Genomic DNA, 15,404 nt, shown 5'->3' with positions numbered 1-15,404 from the left:
CCATGATTGAATGATGGAGTAGACTTGATGGGCCGTATGGCCTAATTCTGATCCTATCAGTTATGACATAATCAGAAACTAGAGGGAACGTGATAAAAGACTTTAAAGCTTGGATAAAATGAAACCAAACTATCTTCTGTTTAAGCATTTAAATAATAAACAGTTATTTGCTGAGTGGTAAAGCTGATTAGGGACCAAAGGAAGATCTCCGCAGTTCGGTATGGCAGAAGCACAATTGAATTATCTCTGAAGATGCCACCAAAGTCACAGGGAAAAGAAGTTGTGGTTAAAATACTGGAGAGTCAAAAAATTAACAGGAAAATAACAAGGCTGGCTGTACTTTCAAAAAATAATCACCAGGTTCACGGTATATCCAAGGTATAGGGGGTGAAAAGGACAATATTATAGAAGCACTCACTCCTTTATCATACAGCACTGCCCCTCCCTTAAAAACAGGAACAATGCTGAAGATCAAAGGATTGCAAACATTGTTCCCTCATAAAAAAGAGGAAATAAAGATGGACCTATAAACTACAAGCCAGTTAGTTTATTACTGATTGAGAGATGATACGGTAAACAATAATCAAGAACAAAATTAATATAGTTATGTGGACGCTTACGTTATTAATGGAAAATTAGCATGAATTTGGTAAAGAAAAGCAGAAGGAATGGTTTGAAGAATTCCGACCTGAAATATCACCTATGTTCTCCAGCAATGCAACCTGACCCACTGAGTTACTCCAGCACCTTATGTCATTTTTCCATACACTTTATTGAGTTTTTTTAAATGAGAAAACTGTATTTTAATGTTTTTAATTCAAGCATTTTATTCAGCCAATTCCTAGCAGTCCATCTACTAATTATTTTAGTTACTAAAGCAATTCTCAATTACTCAGTAACAAATTCTTAGTTACTTTAAACAGAGTTCTTGATCTCGTACCCTGCTTCTAAACGGCCATTGTCCTTTGAAAGCAAGTGTGGATTAGTCAATCTCATCACAGGTCCCTGAAGCTTGAGATAACTCTTGTTATACATGAGTAGTTGCACGTTGTTGGTTTGAGTATAAACAGAGCAAGGGGACAGTTGACTAAAGAGCAGCCTTCCCCAGTCACAGTAGCTGGAACATCATGAATAAACACTTAAATGCCTGTCCCACTTACGTGTCCTTGGCACGCAAATTACGCGACCTCGTGGTCGCGTTGAGGCGCACGGGCATCTTATGGCCGTGCGGGGCCAGTCCCACTTAGAAGCGCATAGGGGTATGTAGTTGTGCGCGACATCGCGCGGGACTCCGAAATCTTTGTAGTGAACGAAATCTTCGCTCGCCAACGGCCTGTTGCGGAACTGACGGCCAAAGTGGGACAGGCCCAAGACCCTGGCGCGACGCAACGTCTCACCTTCAACAGCAGCAGAAGCAGGCAAACAATTGCCGAGCTCGGCCTGGGGCTCACGGCCGTTGCGGTCCGGATCCGCCCCACTTCTACTCCCAGAGCGGGGCCAAGAAAATTGATGATAGACACAAAATGCAGGAGTAACTCAGCGGGACCGGCAGCATCTCTGGAGAGAAGCAATGGGTGACGTTTCGGGTTAAGACCCTTCTTTTCAGACTGAAGAAGAGTCTCGACACGAAACATCACCCATTGCTTCTCTCCAGAGATGCTGCCGGTCCCGCTGAGTTACTCCAGCTTTGTGTCCATCTTCAAATGACGTCACGCGCTCCAGACGGCTGTGCATACGCATGTAACCGTCGCGGCTCAACGCGACCACGAGGTCGCGTAATTTGCGTGCCAAAGACACGTAAGTGGGACAGGCCCTTTACAATCCCCAGAACAACATTTTTGTGTGTAGGGTTGTCTGCATGTGTGTGGGCAACTCACCAGCTGCTCTACTGTGCCACCCTTTTAAACACGTATATGTATATGCATGTGTTTGGCCGTGTGAGCATATGTACACAGATCTACATGTATGTGTGTATCTGCATACACATGTCCCTTTTCCCCCCCTATACCTTGGATATAACCTGTGAACGAATGTACGTGTATTGGTATCGGTTTATTATTGTCACGTATACCGAAATACAGTGGAAAAACTTTGTTTTGCTTGCTATCCAGGTCAATCATACCAAGCATGAGCACATCAGTTAGTGCAAACAAAAAAAATAAGAGTGCAAAATATAGTGTTACAGTTATAGAGAAAGTGCAGATTATAAAAAGTGTAAGGGCCGCAACAAGGGCGATTGGAAGCTCAGTAACTCATCAAGAGCCTAGGGGACTACCTTGTGTTCACAACACTGCAATTTCTTGCACTCTTGGGCAGAACAGTTGCCATAGCAGCTTCAGATTGCAACCTTCACGTGGTCCGCCCTGTTTCGACGAATGCAATCAACCTGGCGTGCACATTCAAATAGAACAAGATTTCCTACAACTTTAGGCTGTGCACGCCATACGCAAGAAGAAGATGTAAGAGCTGTTGGAGAAATGTCAAGTTTCCTTAGCTTTCTGAGGAGGGGGAGGCATTGGTGTGCTTTCTTAAACATAACATCAAATTGGTTAGAACCAGAACAAATGTTTTGGTAATATTTACACCTAGGTACTTGAAGTTCTCTTCAGCACCATTGATACAGATGGTGTACTCCACCCTGCTTAGGCTGTTTCTGTCTCCCGGATCCTTTCGATTTCCGTTGAACTGGATTCTAACAAAAGTTTGCGGCTTTAGAAAATGTGGAACAGAAAGAAGCAAAGCTGATCTTCCTGCCATCTTCCTCCTAAAAGGTTGAGACCTGCCCAGATGGGTTGCCTCCTCCTTTAATCATTCGTGTTATTTTTCTTTGTGGGTTTCTGAAACCCCTGAGAATACCGAAATTTCATTCCTGTAATGCACTCTGAATACAGTAACAACTAAATGTTGTTCCGTTTTTCGTTCTGATGCAAATATGAAACTGCTGGTATCAAAGAGTTAAACCCATGACTGTTGTTCCACCTGCTCCCACCTTCATCTGTTGGTTGCTTTTGAATACATTTGCTGGTTAAAGTTGCTGAAGTCTAATGAATTCAAAATGCTAATATTTTTCAATGCCTTACAACAGTAGTCCTTGTATCAGACTTATCCCAAGGATCAGAATTCTCTCTACCTCTCCTCATCCAATGAAATTAGAGTAGCACATTTATTTTAATCACAATTTTATTTTCTGTTCAAATTACTCTGGGTACATCTTCATATAACATACATATGTTTGTATACATTATGTAGATTTGAGCACCTCAGGTTGCTGTTTTTATTTGGCTGTGTCATTGAAGTAGAATTTCTTCAGTGACAATCAGCTTGTGCGTACAATGACATCTTGTAAAGAGCCTAAATCTGACCCGCAAGGCAACACAACACATCTGTCAAATTCATACACTTAACAGCTTCCTTGAATACAGGAACAGCTTATGGCAGTGGGGTGAAGAGACAGACAATTACAAGACTCCTTCCCAGGAATACCAGAGTTAACAGTTTATATTCCACGAGATGCAATGATTGTAATGTTCATCAACATCAGCGTTACAAGGAAACCAGGCCAATGTTGGCTCGTTCTAAGGAGGCACTTCATCTCTACAAAGTACCCTCACAATATCAAGCCAACTTGAGTCATTACCCAATTACTAAAAGGTGTGGATAACACAAATTAAAACAAAAGTCTGATGAGCATTTTAGCAAAACTACACAAAATGCTGGAGTAACTCAGCGGGACAGGCAGCATCTCTGGAGAGATGGAATGGGTGACGTTTCGGGTTGAGACCCTGTGCAGCATTGGTGCTTTATTCATTTGATTCAATGCTACATTGGCACTGTCTGAAGCAATCTTTGCAGCAGCATTGATATGTAAGATGCAACGAGGGAGATTGCCAAGGATGATACTTATATGAACTCCAAGGGGACATTTGATCTTCCTCCATGTTAGTTCTATTACTAAAATGAAAGTGCGTGGAATTGGAGGTAACTGATGGACAAGGATTCGATTGATTCACAGAAAAATTACATTAGATGACATGACTTTGTATTCCAGTTGTCAAGATGTGATTAATATCTCTCAGCCACCTGTACTACTGGGTCATAAAGCAAGTACTGTACTTTAGGACCTGTACCTTAGAATCTGCTCAGGGCCAGATTAAGTTAGTGGGAAAAACCGAAGCAACTGTATTCAATGTGTGGACAACTGAGGTCAAGACTTGAGAATCAAGAAAGGTCAATGTACTTCCTAAATAGTCAAAAGCTTTGATTTGAAAAGGAGCCTAGAAGTTCAGAGTTCCAGGTACAGATAACATAAAACTGGTGAACAACTCAAAAATAATCAAACTTGAGTACAAGAGATGGATTGTTATATTACAGATGTACAAGACAGAGGTGAAACTGCACCTGGAGTATTGTGGACAGTTCTGGTCACCACACCAATGGAAATATTAAGCCATAGAGGGTGCAAAAAAGAATCACATGGATGTTGCCAGGAATTAGAATTATAAGGACAGTCTGGATAAACTAGGAGTGTTGACTGATGATCCTATAGAATTTTTGCGAGGATGTAACTAATAGAGTGGATAAGGGAGAACCAGTGGACGTGTTCTATCTGTCAGTGGACGTGTTATATCTGGACTTTCTGAAGGCTTTCGACAAGGTCCCACATAAGAGATTAGTATGCAAACTTAAAGCACACGGTATTGGGGGTTCAGTATTGATGTGGATAGAGAACTGGCTGGCAGACAGGAAGCAAAGAGTAGGAGTAAACGGGTCCTTTTCAGAATGGCAGGCAGTGACTAGTGGAGTACCGCAAGGCTCAGTGCTGGGAGCCCAGCTATTTACAATATATATTAATGATTTGGACGAGGGAATTGAATGCAACATCTCCAAGTTTGCAGATGACACGAAGCTGGGGGGCAGTGTTAGCTGTGAGGAGGATGCTAGGAGGCTGCAAGGTGACTTGGATAGGTTGGGTGAGTGGGCAAATGCATGGCAGATGCAGTATAATGTGGATAAATGTGAGGTTATCCACTTTGGTGGCAAGAACAGGAAAGTAGACTATTATCTGAATGGTGGCGGATTAGGAAAAGGGGAGATGCAACGAGACTTGGGTGTCATGGTACACCAATCATTGAAAGTAGGCATGCAGGTGCAGTAGGCAGTGAAGAAAGCGAATGGTATGTTAGCATTCATAGCAAAAGGATTTGAGTATAGGAGCAGGGAGATTCTACTGCAGTTGTACAGGGCCTTGGTGAGACCACACCTGGAGTATTGTGTACAGTTTTGGTCTTCTAATCTGAGGAAAGACATTCTTGCCATAGAGGGAGTACAGAGAAGGTTCACCAGACTGATTCCTGGGATGGCAGGATTTTCATATGAAGAAAGACTGGATAGACTCGGCTTGTACTCGCGACAATTTAGAAGATTGAGGGGGGATCTTATAGAAACTTACAAAATTCTTAAGAGGTTGGACAGGCTAGATGCAGGAAGATTGTTCCCGATGTTGGGGAAGTCCAGAACACGGGGTCACAGTTTAAGGAGGAAGTCTTTTAGGACCGAGATGAGAAAAACATTTTTCACACAGAGAGTGGTGAATCTGTGGAATTCTCTGCCACAGAAGGTAGTTGAGGCCAGTTCATTGGCTATATTTAAGAGGGAGTTAGATGTGGCCCTTGTGGCTAAAGGTATCAGGGGGTATGGAGAGAAGGCAGGTACAGGATACTGAGTTGGATGATCAGCCATGATCATATTGAATGGCGGTGCAGGCTCGAAGGGCCGAATGGCCTACTCCTGCACCTATTTTCTATGTTTCTATATCTGGGGGAATGGAGGGAATAAATTGTCTATTTAGTGAAATAGATGTTAATCCAATGTCATACTATGTCCTACATGGTATCAAACGTATACTGCGTGATTCCAGGCAAGTACAGAGTATTCCATTATGCTCCTTACTTGCATTTGTAGATGGTGGCATTTTAACGGCTGCAAGAAGATGAGTCGTACTCCATATTATGCGCAGCCTCTAATATGTTGCTGAATCTACTGTATTTCTGGGTTTGTTATGATAGTACTCTAGAATGATAAGGGTGGGCAGTTAAATTCTTGTTGGAGATGGTCACTGCTGAGTACTTTTATGATAGGTTGCGTGTGACAAATGTATCAGTCCAGACCGGTATGTAGATTGGACCTTACTGCGTGTGGGCATGGGCAGCTTTATTTTCTGGGGAGTTACAAATTGAATTGAACATTGTACAAGTGATAAAGGATTCAACAGCAAGGTATTTCAACAGCCTCTCATACGATTCTAGGATGAGTTACTGTCTCCCTAGCAACAGGGTCAAGTTGTGACAGAACAGCTGCAGGAAATTCTGAAAGGGAGTAAAAAGTCGGAGATCTAGATACATAGGTACAAACAAAATGTTTTGCAAAAAATGTAAGCTGGGGAAGAAAGTAAAAGGTATTATCTCAAAGATAGTAATTTATTCTTTACTACAATACCATAAAGCAGTATCAAAACAATGGTTAATATAGATGAATGCTTTGCACCTAAATGGGGCACCAGAGACCACTAGATTCCTGGGGGGGGGGGGGGGGACCTAAATGGTGCACCAGAGACCACTAGATTCCTGGGGGGGGGGGGATCAGGATGGGTTTGCGGGTGTTGGGACCTGAACCAGTCAGGACGAATGTAACTCAACAGGCTGGCAGTGGCGTTTGGCAAGACTCTTAGGAAGGTTTAAATAAAAACAGAAAATGCTGGTTGGGTCATATCAGTGGGAAAATATACCAAGTCAACGTTTCAGCTTGGAGACCTTACATCAAAACTTTCAACAGTGTTTAAGTTGATTTGGCAGAGAAATGTAAATCAGCAAATACATTGAGAAAGGAAACATGATTAACAATTAGCAATAGAGAAGAAAATAATACAGTATTAGGTGGGATGAGACCAAGATCCCTTTCAGAAAGCATTTGATAAGGTCCCACATAGGAGATTAGTGGGCAAAATTAGGGCACATAGTATTGGGGGTAGAGTGCTGACATGGATAGAGCGGGCAGTGCATCATCCTCGCCCACACCACAACCAACTCGACTGCACTTGGTGAGACCACACCTGGAGTATTGCGTACAGTTTTGGTCTCCTAATCTGAGGAAAGCCATTCTTGCCATAGAGGGAGTACAGAAAAGGTTCACCAGGCTGATTCCTGGGATGGCAGGATTTTCATATGAAGAAAGACTGGATAGACTCGGCTTATACACGCTAGAATTTAGAAGATTGAGGGGGGAATCTTATAGAAACTTACAAAATTCTTAAGGGGTTGGACAGGCCAGATGCAGGAAGATTATTCCCGATGTTGGGGAACTCCAGAACACGGGGTCACAGTTTAAGGATAAGGGGGAAGTCTTTTAGGACCGAGATGAGAAAAACATTTTTCACACAGAGAGTGGTGAATCTGTGGAATTCTCTGCCACAGAAGGTAGTTGAAGCCAGTTCATTGGCTATATTTAAGAGGGAGTTAGATCTGGCCCTTGTGGCTAAAGGGATCAGGGGGTATGGAGAGAAGGCAGGTACAGGATACTGAGTTGGATGATCAGCCATGATCATATTGAATGGCGGTGCAGGCTCGAAGGGCCGAATGGCCTACTCCTGCACCTATTTTCTATGTTTCTATATCTGGGGGAATGGAGGGAATAAATTGTCTATTTAGTGAAATAGATGTTAATCCAATGTCATACTATGTCCTACATGGTATCAAACGTATACTGCGTGATTCCAGGCAAGTACAGAGTATTCCATTATGCTCCTTACTTGCATTTGTAGATGGTGGCATTTTAACGGCTGCAAGAAGATGAGTCGTACTCCATATTATGTGCAGCCTCTAACATGTTGCTGAATCTACTGTATTTCTGGGTTTGTTATGATAGTACTCTAGAATGATATGGGTGGGCAGTTAAATTCTTGTTGGAGATGGTCACTGCTGAGTACTTTTATGATAGGTTGCGTGTGACAAATGTATCAGTCCAGACCGGTATGTAGATTGGACCTTACTGCGTGTGGGCATGGGCAGCTTTATTTTCTGGGGAGTTACAAATTGAATTGAACATTGTACAAGTGATAAAGGATTCAACAGCAAGGTATTTCAACAACCTCTCATACGATTCTAGGATGAGTTACTGTCTCCCTAGCAACAGGGTCAAGTTGTGACAGAACAGCTGCAGGAAATTCTGAAAGGGAGTAAAAAGTCGGAGATCTAGATACATAGGTACAAACAAAATGTTTTGCAAAAAATGTTAGCTGGGGAAGAAAGTAAAAGGTATTATCTCAAAGATAGTAATTTATTCTTTACTACAATACCATAAAGCAGTATCAAAACAATGGTTAATATAGATGAATGCTTTGCACCTAAATGGTGCACCAGAGACCACTCTAGATTCCTGGGGGGGGGGGGACCTAAATGGTGCACCAGAGACCACTCTAGATTCCTGGGGGGGGGGGGACCTAAATGGTGCACCAGAGACCACTCTAGATTCCTGGGGGGGGGGGGGGGGGGGGGGATCAGGATGGGTTTGCGGGTGTTGGGACCTGAACCAGTCAGGACGAATGTAACTCAACAGGCTGGCAGTGGCGTTTGGCAAGACTCTTAGGAAGGTTTAAATAAAAACAGAAAATGCTGGTTGGGTCATATCAGTGGGAAAATATACCAAGTCAACGTTTCAGCTTGGAGACCTTACATCAAAACTTTCAACAGTGTTTAAGTTGATTTGGCAGAGAAATGTAAATCAGCAAATACATTGAGAAAGGAAACATGATTAACAATAAGCAATAGAGAAGAAAATAATACAGTATTAGGTGGGATGAGACCAAGATCCCTTTCAGAAAGCATTTGATAAGGTCCCACATAGGAGATTAGTGGGCAAAATTAGGGCACATGGTATTGGGGGTAGAGTGCTGACATGGATAGAGCGGGCAGTGCATCATCCTCGCCCACACCACGACCAACTCGACTGCACTTGGTGAGACCACACCTGGAGTATTGCGTACAGTTTTGGTCTCCTAATCTGAGGAAAGCCATTCTTGCCATAGAGGGAGTACAGAAAAGGTTCACCAGACTGATTCCTGGGATGGCAGGATTTTCATATGAAGAAAGACTGGATAGACTCGGCTTATACACGCTAGAATTTAGAAGATTGAGGGGGGAATCTTATAGAAACTTACAAAATTCTTAAGGGGTTGGACAGGCCAGATGCAGGAAGATTATTCCCGATGTTGGGGAAGTCCAGAACAAGGGGTCATAGTTTAAGGATAAGAGGGACGTCTTTTAGGACCGAGATGAGAAAATCATTTTTTACACAGAGAGTGGTGAATCTGTGGAATTGGCCGGAGACGTCCGAGACAGGATTGTGTCGAGACACAGATCTGGGGAAGGGTATAAAACAATTTTGGCAGCATTGCAGGTCCCGACGAGCACAGTGGCCTCCGTCATTCTTAAATGGAAGAACTTTGAAACCACCACGTCTCTTCTTAGAGCTGGCCACCCGGCCAAACTGATCAATCGAGAGAAAAGGGCTGTGGTCAGGGAGGTGACCAAGAACCCGATGGTCACTCTGACAGAGCTCCAGAGTTCCTCTGTGGAGATGGGAGAAAATTCCAGAAGGACAACTATATCTGCAACACTCCACCAATCAGGCCTTTATGGTAGAGTGGCCAGATGGAAGCCACTCCTCAGTAAAAGGCACATGACAGATCGCTTGGAGTTTGCCAAAAGGCTCCTTAACAAGATTCTCTGGTCAGATGAAACCAAGATTGAACACTTTGGCCTGAATGCCAAGTGCCACGTCTGGAGGAAACCAGGCACCGCTCATCACCTGGCCAAAACCATACCTACGGTGAAGCATGGTGGTGGCAGCATCATGCTGTGGGGATGTTTTTCAGCGGCAGGAACTGGGAGACTAGTCACGATCGAGGGAAAGATGAACGGCGCAAAGTACAGAGAGATCCGTGATAAAAACCTGCTCCTGAGCATTCAGAACCTCAGACTGGGGCAGAGGTTCTCCTTCCAACAGAACAATGCCCCTAAGCACACAGCCAATACAACACAGGAGTGGCTTCATGACAAGTCTGTGAATGTCCTTGAGTGGCCCAGCCAGAGCCCGGACTTGAACCCGATAGAACATCTCTGGTGGGACCTGAAAATAGCTGTGCATCGACACTCCCCATCCAACCTGACAGAGCTTGAGAAGATCTGCAAAGAATGGGAGAAATTACCCAAATAATGGTGTGCCAAGCTTATAGCATCATACCCAGGAAGACTTGAGGCTGCAATCGCTTCCAAAGGTGCCTCAACAAAGTACTGAGTAAAGGGTCTGAATACTTATGTAAATGTAACATTTCAGTTATTTATTTTTAACTAATTTACAAAAAATTTTAAACACCTGTTTTTGCTTTTTCATTATGGGGTATTGTGTGTACATGGATGATAAACAAAAATGAATTTAATCCATTTTAGAATAAGGCTGTGACGTAACAAAATGTGGAAAAAGTGAAGGGGTCCGAATACTTTCTGAATGCACTGTGTATATATATATATATATTTATATACTTATTTATATTTATATATATTTATATATATTTATATAAATATAAATATAAATATAAATATATATATATATATATATATATATATATATATATATATATGTGTGTGTGTGTGTGTGTGTGTGTGTGTGTGTGTATTTGTGAGCATGTGTATGTATACACACACTGATTTTTTTTCTCTTTCATTTATTATATTGTTTACAGTGTATTATGTTTACATAATCTGTTGTGCTGCTGTAAGTAAGAATCTCATTGTTCTATCTGGGACACATGAGAATAAAACACTCTTGACTCTCTTGTTTTCCCTCCGGCAAAGAAGGTTGGGACATAACCTTATAAAGGTTTATGAAATCATGAAGGGCATAGATTAGATGAATGATCATGGTCTTTTTCCCAAGGTAGAGTAGTCTAAAACTAGAGGGCATAGGTTTAAGGTGAGAGAAGAAAAGGGGACGTGAGGGTTAAGATTTCCACACAGAGGGTGGTGGGTATATGGAACAAACTGGCAGAGGAAGTGGTAGAGGTGGGTACAATTACATTGTTTAAAAACATTTGGATAGGTACAATGTGTAGGAATGAACTGCATATGCTGGTTTACACTGAAGATAGACACAAAATGCTGGAGTAACTCAGCGGAACAGGCAGTATCTCTGGATAGATTAGGTGACATTTTGGGTCGAGACCCTTCTTCAGGTTGAGCTATTGATACATTGGTACACTAGGAAATGTTTAAAGATATAGAATAAAAGCAGGCAAAAATACTAGCTCAGGAAAGTGCCTTCACTGGCATTGATGAATTGGTTCAAAGGGCCCACGTTCGTACTGTACAACTCGGTATAACTCTATGACTCTATTGATAATGTAACATTGCTTTATCTTAAGACGCATGGAATACAAAGAGGTGGGAGTCATATCGTAGTTAAAGTGCTGGTTAGACATGCAGATATAATATATTTAATGTAGTCTGAAGAAGGGTCTCGACCCGAAACGTCACCTATTCCTTCGCTCCATAGCTGCTGCCTCACCCGCTGAGATTCTCCAGCATTTATGTCTACCGTACATTTAATGATGGTCATTTTCTCAGAAAGGATTTACAAGCATGGGCAACCATCATCAGGACATATTCACGAGAATAATATTGAGGCTAAATAGTTTAATCTTGAAGATTGGCTGTATTGAACAGTACTTATAAAGCATTGAACAAAGATATAGTCGATTAAAGAAATTGATAGGAATAGGTCTGAAAAAGCAATCCAGAACAAGACGACAACATTTAAACAGGAACAAATTCAGGAATAAATCCTTCTTGAAGGATAGTGAAAATCTGTCACTCCCCGGTTGGAAAATTTCTATTGGGTATGCTCTTCATTGTATTTGAGATTTAAAATGTTATGTTAATGTGAAGTAATAAAGTCGTCTACAAAATGCTATTCACGTTTGACAACACTTTTCAGCTTCATTTCTGTTCCATCGGAGTGGATCACTGTGGTTAGACTGATTCCTGGGATGTCAGGACTGTCTTATGAAGAAAGACTGGATAGACTTGGTTTATACTCTCTAGAATTTAGGAGATTGAGAGGGGATCTTATAGAAACTTACAAAATCCTTAAGGGGTTGGACAGGCTAGATGCAGGAAGATTGCTCCCGATGTTGGGGAAGTCCAGGACAAGGGGTCACAGCTTAAGGATAAGGGGGAAATCCTTTAAAACCGAGATGAGAAGAACTTTTTTCACACAGAGAGTGGCGAATCTCTGGAACTCCCTGCCACAGAGGGTAGTCGAGGCCAGTTCATTGGCTATATTTAAGAGGGAGTTAGATGTGGCCCTTGTGGCTAAGGGGATCAGAGGGTATGGAGAGAAGGCAGGTACGGGATACTGAGTTGGATGATCAGCCATGATCATATTGAATGGCGGTGCAGGCTCGAAGGGCCGAATGGCCTACTCCTGCACCTAATTTCTATGTTTCTATGTTTCTATGTTACTTAGGCAGCAACAGGTCATGAATCTGAGCATTTCTAATTGGAGAGCAGCTGAACACCCAAGATTTTTCTGAGAATTTTTGGATGGGATAGCTCATATCCCAATTTTTTAAAAGAATGTTTTATGTAAAGTCAATTTTATCTGAAGACCTAAACTAAAAAAAACAACAAAAACTAAACCTTGGAAATCATAAACATCGATAAAAAGCTGGAATCATTCAGCTAGTGAAATGTGCATTTATGGGAGAGCAAATGCAGGGTATGCTTCAGAGGAATTGTCTAAGGTCACCACCGATTCCTGCTTTCCAAGAGGTCCTTGTCATTCCATTCCAGAATTGTATACATCCAGACAGCTATAATGTGATGTGTAAGAAAGAACTGCAGATGCTGGTTTAAATCGAAGGTAGACACAAAATGCTGGAGTAACTCAGCGGGTGAGGCAGCATCTCTGGAGAGAAGGAATGACGACTTTTTGGGTCTAAAGAAGGGTCTCGACCCGAAGCGTCACCCATTCCTTCACTCCAGAGATGCTGCCTCACCCGCTGAGTTACTCCAGCTGTTTGTGTCTAGCTATAATCAGATGATCATTTCAGATTTCACCTAGGCCAGGATAGTGAAATTTTACGAATAATATTTTTCTGGAAACTGACACCAGAGAATGTTGGAGATTGGTGTACAATTATTTCGGACTCTCTATTTTGCACTGTTTGACAACATCTCCATGATGCACAAAACAGTTAAATGATGGAGAATCTCTAACACACTCAAGTGCCAACGAATCATAGCATTATTGGATAAATATATTCAACTAATGCCGAGAAATAATTCTTAAAATCCAGCATGTTAAGTGTAAATAATCAAGAAACAAAATAATGATTATAAATTATCCACTCTTGAAGTTGAGAACACAAGTGACTTCTGTTCTCTGGAATTATTATAGTTGTTTTCACTTCTGGATATATTTATTATAAATCATTATCATGAGTAACAAAAGCCAAGATTTGCTGCGTGAGAGCCATGCCTTTGGTTTATTACAGACAACCCGCCTCCTCTATTTCCTATTGCCCTGGCTTTCCCTACCTATCGCCCCAGCGCCTCCTGTGGGCGAGAAATTATGCTAAAATAGTGTTGACGAGGATTAGGAAGTACAAGCCACCATATCGTGCCAAGTGGTTCCATTTGATTCGGCTTCAAAAAGCTACAAGGGATAATCTCACATGACAGGTTTTCTTAGAAACTATCAACAAGTTCAAATTTTACCATCATCTTAATTGGGTTACGTCAAGTGTTCTCTTGGATGGAGGTCATAAATAATGGTGCTCACTCAACTCATTCCAAAGAGGATGCAAGTTCGGGAATCTAGCCGGAGCCAATTTGATTTACCAACAAATCATTATAAAATACAGATTGTTTAAGAAGGAACTGCAGATGCTGGAAAATCGAAGGTAGGCAAAAATGTTGGAGAAACTCAGCGGGTGAGGCAGCATCTATTGATAGTATATTAAATGTAGACTGAAGAAGGGTTTCGGCCCGAAACGTTGCCTATTTCCTTTGCTCCATAGATGCTGCCTCACCCGCTGAGTTTCTCCAGCATTTTTGTTTACATAAAATACAGGCCATGTTTTACGTTAGAAACAATGAGCACTCATTACTTTTTAGAGAAAATACTTCCAATTAAAAAGGCATTCCAAAAGTAACATTCCACGGTGAAATTCACAATTACTATTCGCATGATCTGAGTACACTGAGTACGAGAAACCTTCTTAATTTTCCGTACCATTCCAGACCAACCGTCCCGTGTTAACTGCGCTTTAGAAGTCTACGAACGTTCGTTTCTGGCACCGTTAGGTGAAAACGCACTTGTTTTGTATATTATTAAGATGAAGTCCACATTGGACCTTCACTAATCATGGATGCTCGAAGTCTCAGCAAGACCAGTCAACATCTGCGGCTTTTGAGAACAGGATTGCACCCGAAGCATCCCTTGTTCCGTCCCATCGACGAATGCTGAATGATTTTCCCTCTTTATTTCCGATTTCTAGCATTTTGTACATATAATTTAGGCCTCCAGAGGAAGTTGGTTTTACAAGAAACATTCTGCAAAAGACTATTGCATAATTCGAATACATTGAAATGTCTTAAATATTTTAAATCGTAATAACACATCCAGATGTATCACACACACGAACCCGGCGAAGTAAACATAAGTTAAATTAATCGTCTCTTTTCAAGAAAGTAACACTCCATCGTGTTTCGCTACAGAATCAACCACACGTTATTTACAACGTCCTTAAATACATAAACATTGAAATAACAGCATTTTTCAAATATCACGCAAGACCTTCGCAACTTTAAACTTTTGTTCTCGTCCTTTCCGCTAACCCTTCGATCTAATATCAACTTAAAGTAAAATCAAGTTAATATCCTGTTTGTACTACTGCGGACTGCCACAATTTGAGATCTACTGTTTAAGCTTCGACCAACATCAGATCGCGTTTTTGTCACGGGATGCTTATGCGGAAATTCTAACCAAAGCAACTGAAACAAAGCAAATACAAACTGGTTGATAAATTCACCACCTCTATGTAACGTTGTCCTTATTATTACCATCCAAGACTATTCCCACCCTTCAAATTTGTATATATAAAAGTTGATGTAATCCTACAAAATAACCCACAGGACGTGCCTATAATTATTCCCAATCCCAGTCAGGAATGCCGATGCGCTGGAGGCTAACCTGCGCTCTGTCGCTGTTTGGTCAACTCCACGTGTCTGCAGTGCTGTTGCAATTTCACATGGAAACATTCACACCGAGTGTCAGGCGGGAGAATCCAT

General features: G+C 41.7%; 2 long non-coding RNA genes across 2 annotated transcripts in view; one reads left to right on the top strand and one right to left on the bottom strand.

Moving 5' to 3' along the window:
- The window catches only part of LOC116981764, a 20,912-nt gene extending 15,281 nt beyond the window's left edge, over window positions 1-5,631 (top strand). The window contains exon 3 of the long non-coding RNA XR_004414288.1: window positions 5,618-5,631. This is a non-coding gene — a long non-coding RNA (uncharacterized LOC116981764). The remainder of the gene's footprint in view (window positions 1-5,617) is intronic.
- LOC116981765 overlaps window positions 1-15,404 on the bottom strand; it is a 23,582-nt gene extending 8,178 nt beyond the window's left edge. Inside the window, exon 1 of the long non-coding RNA XR_004414289.1 lies at window positions 15,307-15,404. This is a non-coding gene — a long non-coding RNA (uncharacterized LOC116981765). The remainder of the gene's footprint in view (window positions 1-15,306) is intronic.

Source organism: Amblyraja radiata, chromosome 16 (genome assembly GCF_010909765.2).
Source record: "Amblyraja radiata isolate CabotCenter1 chromosome 16, sAmbRad1.1.pri, whole genome shotgun sequence".
NCBI classification, from domain to species: domain Eukaryota; kingdom Metazoa; phylum Chordata; class Chondrichthyes; order Rajiformes; family Rajidae; genus Amblyraja; species Amblyraja radiata.
The sequence above is the reverse complement of the archived record's forward strand: the minus strand, read 5'-3'. Positions and strand labels throughout refer to the sequence as shown.